Here is a 9,500-nt window from a genome sequence, read left to right on the forward strand (position 1 = left end):
TGGGTTGGATAAGGCAGGTTTTCCTTAGCCTGTCTTGCATAAAGAGACTTGTCTTCAATTAGAGGACTATCAGATCTGAAATCTCTGGAGTACCCTTTCCTTACAGCTTGGTCCCTCACACCTCCAGCGTGTTGCAGCAATAGTCCCCAAAAGGAAAACTGAATGCATCACTACGTCTGTGCTGTCAGTGCCATGGAACACTGCAGTATTTTTTATGGCAGGCCTTTAGCTTCACTACTGCTCTTCAGCCCTTATTTAAAACAGAGCATGTCAAAGGACAATTGGCATTTGGAAAGCCAGCAATTGTTAAGAGAAAGAACATTGACTCCTACAACTTGCAGTATGCAGTATGGAACAATAAAATAATCAAAGATGGAGAGCCACAGGGTGCTGGCCACCAGGATGGCTCAACAACATCACGTCTGCTAAAATTACAGACAACATAAGCATGACTTGGGTGAGGATTTTTTGGTTTTTAACAGCCTTAACCTTACTGAGATAACTGTGAACCCTATTGGCTTAAAATTCTGCAGCCCTTATTCTTTAGAGCCGTAGTACAAAGATCCTCCTCAGCTCTAATACTTGTCATAAAAGGACCCAAACACAGCTTTATAAAAAAGTACATGTGATTGCAAGCCTGGAAAGAAAATTAGCCCAGAAGTACTCCTCGTACAGTATCCAAATTATTTAATTAGCTTTCCATGGAGGTGGTGCCAGCATGGTGTGTTGATGCAGCACATGCTTTGTGGTGCTCACGGAGAAAAAACTTAAAACTCAGATTTTCCTTTAGCAGACTTATGCACAAATAATTGCAGCCATTTAACAGAAGCGTGTATTCAGTGTTGTCAACTCCTATGATTTTGATTGTGGTATTTGCTGTGCTTCTTGCAACTCCAGTTTCAAAAGAGAAGCTCAGCAACTGAAACAGACTAATACCTGACATGCCAGCAGCTTCCCAAGAAGGCACAATAAAACTGTGTTAGGCACTGGTACTTCTTGGCACTACTTACATGTGGGGAAGGGAGGTCTGTTTTTCATGGGATAAATTTTCAATTAAGAAAATAACTTTCTAGTATGTGGTGACAGCCTAAAATCATGACAGAAATCTATCTTAAATGGTCAACAAAGACAAAAGGAGTGGGATGTGGGTCAACATTTGGGGTCACCTGGAGTGCACTACAACATCGAGCTCAGCCTCTAGGTTGAGCAAATCTGAAATGTCTTGGCATTCTCTGCCAGCTCAGTATGGCTGCCTCTGTTATTTTAAGGTATCTGAAGTGTTTTAACACTGTGAAATAGTCTGTCTCAAATGGCTTCTGAGCCTCCAAGCCAATTTCTGCCACATTTAATAGGGAGAGCTCAAAGATATTAAGTGCCTGTGAGTTTCATGGTAAGAATTATCCAAACAGCAGCCCCCAAACCCACATGCTGAGTAGGGAGAGGTTCTGGTCTCTTACCAGGGGTGGACAGCTGTCCACCCTGGCCCTGGCAGGGTCTGGGAGGCCTTCTGCGATACACAGCCTCCACAAGTCTGGAGGAGAGAAGCATGTAGGGAATGAGGCTGTGTCAGTTTTGCTGCTTGTAAAGCAGCATATTAGGGAGTGCAGTTAAGCATTCAAAATGATTAGTGAGGCTGGGTAGTAAATTCCTTTCATCATTTTGGCTGTCATCCGAAAATATGTGCTCTAGATTTGCCACAGATTTGCTTGGTTTGGGCCAGGGAATTTCATTAAGTAACTCCTGCATCATGTGATGCACAAGGTTGCATTAAATGGTCCCGTGATTATTTCTATTCTGTTTGAACGATCCTTTTCTGCAAAACAATACTAGCAGAGTGAGGAAATAAAACTAAGCTTTGCTGTCTGAGAAGTTATAAGAGCCCAATCTATTTAACTGCCTGAGCCTTTTCTCTTTCCCTTTATTTTTTTGGGTTTTTTTTGGTTTGTTAATCGAATAACAATTCCTAGGATTCATTGATCTTTACATTAGTTAGAGCATGCTACAAGGACAGAAACCATGATGGGGAGAGTGTGAGTAATGAGCTAGCAGCCTAGTGAATCATTTCCCCTAAAGCTTTGTATTTGTAGAGAGACAGATGGTGGGAGCTGTGAAGAGGGAGAGGCAGGAGAAAAGCTGGTTTTTGCAAACAGCAGAAGTACAGAGGACTGTGAGGAAGGAAAAAAAAATTAAAAAATCAGCAGGTAAGGGAGAAGAAGAGGCTGAGAATACACCAGCTGTTTCAAAACTAATGCATTAATGTTAAAATGGATTAGGGTTAAGGGAAAATACACAAAGGAAATTGCAGAATACAAGAGCTTTGTGGCTGAAAGAGGGAAAATTTACCAAGAGCAGCCCTAAATATGTATTTGTAGATGAACTCTTGAGTCAGTTATTAACTTTATGTGCAAATAACAGAGAAGTAGCTGAAAGTATGCAAGACTCCATCCTGCAGGCTGGCAGTGCTGCTGCCCAGCTGGAGCTGCCAAGCTGCAGGTACCCACAGAGGCAAAAGGCATCTCTTAGATGGTGACAGCACCAGGGGTTTGTCTCACAGCACCTGTACATTTGCAAGAGGTGTGTGGGAGAGGAAATCCATTGTCCCTAACATGGAAAGTAAGCAAAGCAAGAAAGTTACATATTTAACACTGGGATGAGTGCTTCATTAAGGTAGAAATAGAGGATTTAGAGACAGCCTGCTTTGAAGGCTTGCCAAAACTCAGATGACATTAATGCATGTAAAGATTTTTTTATGCAAGTCACCTGTGTGACAAAAATAGGGTTGCAAAATTTTATCCCACAGTTAAGTTAGATTGGCCTCTACAGAGAGGGATGTGTAGGGTGATTCAAGTACAAAGTTAATTTAATAAAGCCTTGTATACAGAACAAGATATGCTACCCTAAGAGCTTGTTTGCCCCTGGTAGGGTCTTAACTGCCATCATTTGATGCCATTTAAGAAAATAAAGCAGCAGCCTTCCCTGCAGCCCCTCCAGGACCAGCAGTAAGGCAGATAATGAAACTGGTTCATTAAAATAGCTCCACCAAAGGGTGCCTTGCTGAGAGCCTTTCCCTCATCTCCAGCCTCTGACCAGGCTGCAGGTAACAGAGACATGGGCATCTCAGTAACAGCATCACTCTGGGCAGAAAACTTGGGCAGTGTGGTCAGGAGGCTCCGCAATGAGATCAGAAAAGGAGCAATTCCCACCATTTAGGATGCTTCTGGGTTGTCAGATGGAGGTGCTGATAAAGCTGATAGAGACCCCTCATCTTAAAAGGGAAGGGAATGTGGGAGGGAAGAATTTTGAGCTCTGTGGCCTTACAGTGCAAGAGGTCTACTGTGGTAATGAAGTAAAACATGTCTCAGGGAGTTCCCTCACCCTCAGCGTGCAGAACAGGTACACATTATCTTCCAAAGCAAACATCTCTCGTTACACTTTGGCTTTAATTTAACAGGTTCCTCCATGCCCACATCTGTAGCAGTCTGCTATTGTTTAACCTGTGTTTGGGAAACAGATCTGCCTGGAAGGTCACAGCTTTCATCAGCCTTCTCCTCCACCATCCTTTATCAGGATGTTGCTGCAGGGAAGCACTGCCACAGCACCCAGTTTACAATACTGATGGGCTGGCACTGCTCCCTCTCCCCAGAACCCCCAACATGGGTCTTTTGCAGAAGTTCCAGGCTGGCATACAGCACATCGGTATCATTACACATCTCCAGAGTGTCACTTCTCCTTGAGTGGTGCCAGTGGATGCTCATGCAGTCCCTTCAGCCAGCATGAACCACACTGGCACATGAACATCTCACAAAAGCCACTTGCAAAACCCTCTCTGAGACATCAGACACACCTCTCCCACCTGCATATTACAACCAGTGCAGGAAGAGAAATGCCTGTATTTGTGTGGTATTTGTATTACAAGTTATTGCTCACAGCAAGAGGTGTTCTCTGGCCTGCAGGAGAAGGACATCTGAGTAAGCAGAGGTTCCACTGCCATGGCAGAGGGGCACTGCATGCTGCTGCTCACACAGGCAAAGCCAAACCAGGCCCTGAGATGCCAGACCACAGAAGAGTAGCAGCCTGTCCAATCCACCTCCAAATTAGGCCAAGAATAAGATGGAATTGGTTAGCCCCACTCCAGCCTTCATCGGCTTGGAGCCCAGCCTCAGCCTGATCATGGAACAGTGCACAGACCACCAGCTGTGTGTCCCTGTCTGTGGCCAAGATCACTTGTAAACAAACAAAAAGCCATCTAAAGAGAAGTTTCCCAGCCTGACTAGATCTGCCAGCTAGGCTACATTTCAAGGGCTCGCTGATGTAGATTGGACCAAACAAATGTAGACACAAATGCACACAGACACACATACTCCCCACAGCGTGGCTCTGAGCACTGCATGTCACTGCACAGATCCATGCAAACTGCAAGAAATGTCACCAAAAGCAAAGGCAGGGTTTTAAAAAACATGTTCTTTATTGAAAACTATCAGGGACTTCTCCAGTTTCCAGAGGGTGAGGGGCAAGAGCCTGCTTGCCCACCTAACCCTCAGGTAAGGGGAGTTTCACAGCAACCTCTGCAGACACCAAGTCCTTGGGGCTAATGGACAGATCCAGGGAATCTCAGGTGAGACCTGGGTGAACCCAGTGGATATATAAATCCCTGCAGGACTGGCTGTTGTGGAAGGGGGACCTGCCAAGGAGTAGGAAACTTTTTAGTAGGGACCTACTTTGACTGTTGGAAAGATGAAGGCCTCTCTGTCTGACTTGTACCACTCTTCAAAGAATGGGAAAATGCACACTGTTGGAAAGCTCCAGAAAAACTCATAAGTGTGGGTTTTCTTGGGATGCAGAAGAAGGTACTGTAATGGCAGACACTGGACAAACATCCCACACTCCCCTTCAAACTACTAGAATAGTTAATAACTGAAACTGATTTTTAAAAAATCACTACTAGCACTACCTGCAGTGAACTCATTCTAGCTGAATTTCATTCTCTGGATTTTCCACTTTTTTTCTAAGGAAGTATATTCTGGAAATACTATATTGGAGGCCTTCAAAACTACCTTCCTTTACTTGGGCTGACAGTCCTTACAGTATGTCTGTTCTGTTTTCCATCAGCTATGCCCAGTGAAAATCTGGTAAACGTGATGCATTGTGACTGGCACGTTCAGCACTGCAATGCTCTCATGCCAGCCTCAGGATTTCCAGCAAGCAGCAGGTGCTGCAGTCCACTGCTAAAACACCCTGCAGTCTTCAAAAGAAGAAATTCGGCGAGAAAGACCTCTAAACAGATAACACTACTGGTGATTGAGTTGAACATCTCAGAAGCAGCGAGTGCATTAAAGGATCTTTCATCCCTAGGCTGGGAGAGGGAGTTGAACCCAGCTTGGCACTGACCAAGCCCAGTCTAGTCAGTATCTGGTAGCATCAGTTCTCAGTGGGCGCTGTGTGCATCTCACACATGTGCAAATGCACACAGACAGATGCTCCCACCACAGTCTTCCTCCCAGAACTTCCCTCCAAACAGACTGTACAGAGACACTGAAATCCAGCCTCAGCACTGATAAGGCACTAGTGGTTCCCAAATGCCGAACCAACAGCATACAGAGAACAACTGAACACCCCTCTTTACAGCAGACTAAAAATATCCTTACCAGTAATGGTTCCCCACATACAGAGCAGAGAATCATTTGGAAAACAGAAGTTTTATTCTTCACTTTATTACTGCACTGCTGCAGACAGCAGAAAGTTACCCACTCACTCTTCTCTAGCCTCTTCAGCTAAGAAGCTGAGACAATAGCAAAGTGGCCATTTAGGTAAGGTTGTTGAAGACTTACTGATTAAAGAACCACGTACATACAAAAATGATTGACTTTTATGGGTCCATTCTTCTCACAGCCTTACAAGAGACAGTTTTTTTTCCTTGAAGCACCAGCTGTGTAGAAGCTGAAACAGCAGAAAGCCAGCAGTAAGGCTATCCCAAAAGGAAGATGAAGGGGAGCTCTTAAAATAGGCACAATAGCACCTGAGAAGACCAACAGAGTACAATAAAGAAGTGAGAAAGAGGAAGGGAATTACACTGTAATAAAATTGAATGCAGTAGCAAAACTAATCAGCTAGCATAGACTCATCTCTTTTGGTCTCTTTTTTCTTTTTTTTTAAGAGGTAAAATAGCTTAGCATTTACTATATTTAAAAATGAGAGGAAAAAGAGAAAAACAGTATTTTCCTCCAGGCTTTTGTGTCCCATTTTAACTTAGTAGTTGGAAAGCAACCTCCTACAGCAGCACAGTCCCTCCTGAGGACACAGCCATACCAATGACAATTTGATATATCGGTATATCAGCAGTCAAGAGACATCAAGACAAGACAGGTACACAGTACATGGAAAACCCAAGAAATGAAAACTGAACATCTCAGGCCCTCACACTGTTTGATGCAGTCAAGACTTCTTGCTCATTCCAGACTGGAGTTAATTATTCCGAGGAGTAATTAACAGGTTGAATTTTAAGCTCTGGGCCGGATGGACTTGGCATTGGAGAGACAGGTTTCACCACTCCCTCAGAGCAGTGCCCAGACAATGGTGTGAATTTTGTGACTTGCTTTACTGGAGCTATACAGGGAAAAAAGCACCATCCTCATCAAACCAGGTTATTGTGTTTCTCTTGCCCATATTTCTCAGTTGTGCACACTTCCCTGGTTTTGATGTCTTACAGAGTAACTTGTCTCCGTCTGATGTTCCTGGGCCCAACAGCAGTTTTTTTAGTACAAAAAAATGTTCATCCAGAGACCCACATCAGGCTCAGCCTGTGCATCCCTACACAAAATCAACACTGGATCTGGTGTGACCTTGTACTGCCTTCACATGACATGAAATAAAAGGTGTAGCTCACCAGTGCTACTGTATCGAGAGGGTGGTGCTTGGGGAAAACTATCCAGGACATTTTTATATTAAGTATGGTCTAAGCCTACATCTGTGGTGATACCCAGACTGGTCTTTTGCAGAGAGCAAGAAGACGAGCCTTGATGACACACTGTCTGTGAAATAGCATTGGTGAGAAAATCCAGTGAGTGCTAGGAAATCTGGTGTCACATTGCTTGTGGCAGAGCTCAGTAAAATTAACGCCTTCAAGGACGCAGAGGAGTCCTTGACCTACCTGCTCCCTACAACCAGGACATTTCTTAGGTACATCACAGGGAAAGAAAGGCATTTATCCTACCAGCCATATGGGTACAAGCACAGGTTGCAAACAGTGTGTCTGTGAGCTCTGAGCCTGTCAGACAAGCCTCAGTGCCTCAACCCCTTGGTGCACCCAGGGGTTTAGCAAAGGCTTTGGAAGCATTTCACATCAGCCCAGCTATCGGCTCTGACTATCACACTGTGATAGAAAGCATGCTTCCAGTTCTGATTTCTCTTTTCTCTCACATGCTTCCATTAGGGAACCTCTAATCAAAAGAAGTATTCTTCATAATTTTTTTGTGTGTTGCCTGCATTTTACAACATTAGAAGCAGCTATGAAGATACAGCTGCCTTGTGCCTAGTGCTGGATACCAGAAGGCTGTTCTTACGAAGAGCTTACAGTCTGACTCTATCTGGGATTTGAGTGGCTAACTAAAATCCTTTGCAAATTATCTGTCACTTCTTTGTAAGCACTGCTTCCTTTCTTTACGTCTGAATTCGGACTGGGGATAATGAACTTCCTGTATCATAGACTGGGATACAAGGAAACTCATTGTACACTCACCAAGGAAGAGTACATCAGCAAGTAGCTTATGAGGCAGCTCTGAAGGGTCTTGTTAGAATGACTTATTCTCCGAGTTTCAGTGGTTTGATTAAGTGGATCATGTGATAAACACTTATAATGAACTTCTTCAGATGCTGCCAGGGAAAACCCAGCAGATAAAATGTAGAATCCCATGGCATTCCTTTCTGCATAACAAACTGATTGCAAAGACGGAAAAATCATGCAATTCACTGGCTTCTTCTCCCATTCAGGACAGCACAACAGTGTTATACAATTTTCTCTTTGCTGCCCCAGATTAAAGTATCCTTGCTACTCAGTCCAGTTCAAACTAGTGCAATTCTTCTCCTACAAGTCACCAGGCAGATTAAATGTAACTACTTGCAAGAAAGTCTAGTCATGCTTCTGAATGATTGCTTTCTTATTAAAGAACACAAAATAATACAAATAAACATGACAATGGTTAGAACTAGATGATCTTTAAGGCTGCTTCCAACCCCAAGCCTTCTATGATTCTATAGGAAAAAAAAAAACACCCAAAGAACTGAAGAAAACCTGCACATAAACTCACAAGTAACATGCTAATTTGGTCTTTTTAAAAACAGCAGGCCATAGTTGAGAGCATCCCTTGCAGTTTTGGTCTGGCCAATATCTGTAGGACCAGTGAACTAGGGTAATACATCAGCATCTGCTCTGCTCTCTCCTCACCCCCAGAAGGAAGCTTTGTTGCTTCTCCTTCTCAGCAGCACAGCCTCTCTTCTTCATTCTACCAAGCTGTATCTGCTTAAGCTACAGCACCTCTGCGAAAGGTATCCTGGCTCTGGCATGAAGCATGGGATGTATGCACTTGTTAGCCTGCATAAATTACAGCACTGCTTCTTCAAGGCCAGTGCCATATCCCTGACATGGGTGTCAGCCGGAGCTGTGTGATGGATGGGATGCCTTTAAGAAAGTCTTCTTCAGGTCCTGTGACTGAGATGAAGGAAAGACCCCAATTGCCTCTTCTCCTTGACTAGCAACACCCACCTGCTCCTGCTACCATAGACAACAGCTGCAACAAGACATGCCTGCTGGTCTCATCTAGCACCTGATTATTTGTCAGGGGTCTGCTACACAGAAAAGGATTTGGAGCTCTGTTGGCACTTTGAGGTGTCAGGATGGAGAAGGCAACTGTTTTAGCTGTGTGTGGTAAAGATGTCAAGAAGCAAGCAGAGAGACAGACAAGTACTGGACACTTAAGTGAGGTATTTGGTATTACTTGGGACCCTTAATTAAGGGTTAATGAGGGCATCCCCTTCCTTTAAGCTAGCTACTGGTTTTCCCTCAGTCCAGATCCCAGACTTTACAGAGCAGTAGCTGAGATGGCAGGAGCTGCAAAGCCAGCCCACAGTCCTCATGCATATCCTCAGGCTACCTTGCTCCATATCATCCCACTGAGTAATCAGCTCTTTAGAGTCACCGGGTGAATTGCCTTAAAGGGAATTGCTTTGGCAGTTCGGGTGTCAGTAGAAACAAGAGGGTGAAGGGTGGTCAGTGACAGGTCACCTCAGCATCTCTGTCCTGCCTGTCACCACCAGGTCTGATAGCTGACAATGCCACAGGGTGGAACCAAACTGGCAGTGCTAATTCTTCCATCAGACTTACATCCTTGCATTTCCCTCCTGCCTGCCACAAGGGAACAGTGCCCGGCCTGGCACAGAACTTGCACACCATCACTAGAAAGCCTGCTCTGGCACAGCACTTGGGAGAATTATCTTGGCTATGCCTG

Source organism: Pseudopodoces humilis, chromosome 3 (assembly GCF_049639895.1).
Source record: "Pseudopodoces humilis isolate 2021_Gansu_Grassland_sample_001 chromosome 3, ASM4963989v1, whole genome shotgun sequence".
NCBI lineage: Eukaryota > Metazoa > Chordata > Aves > Passeriformes > Paridae > Pseudopodoces > Pseudopodoces humilis.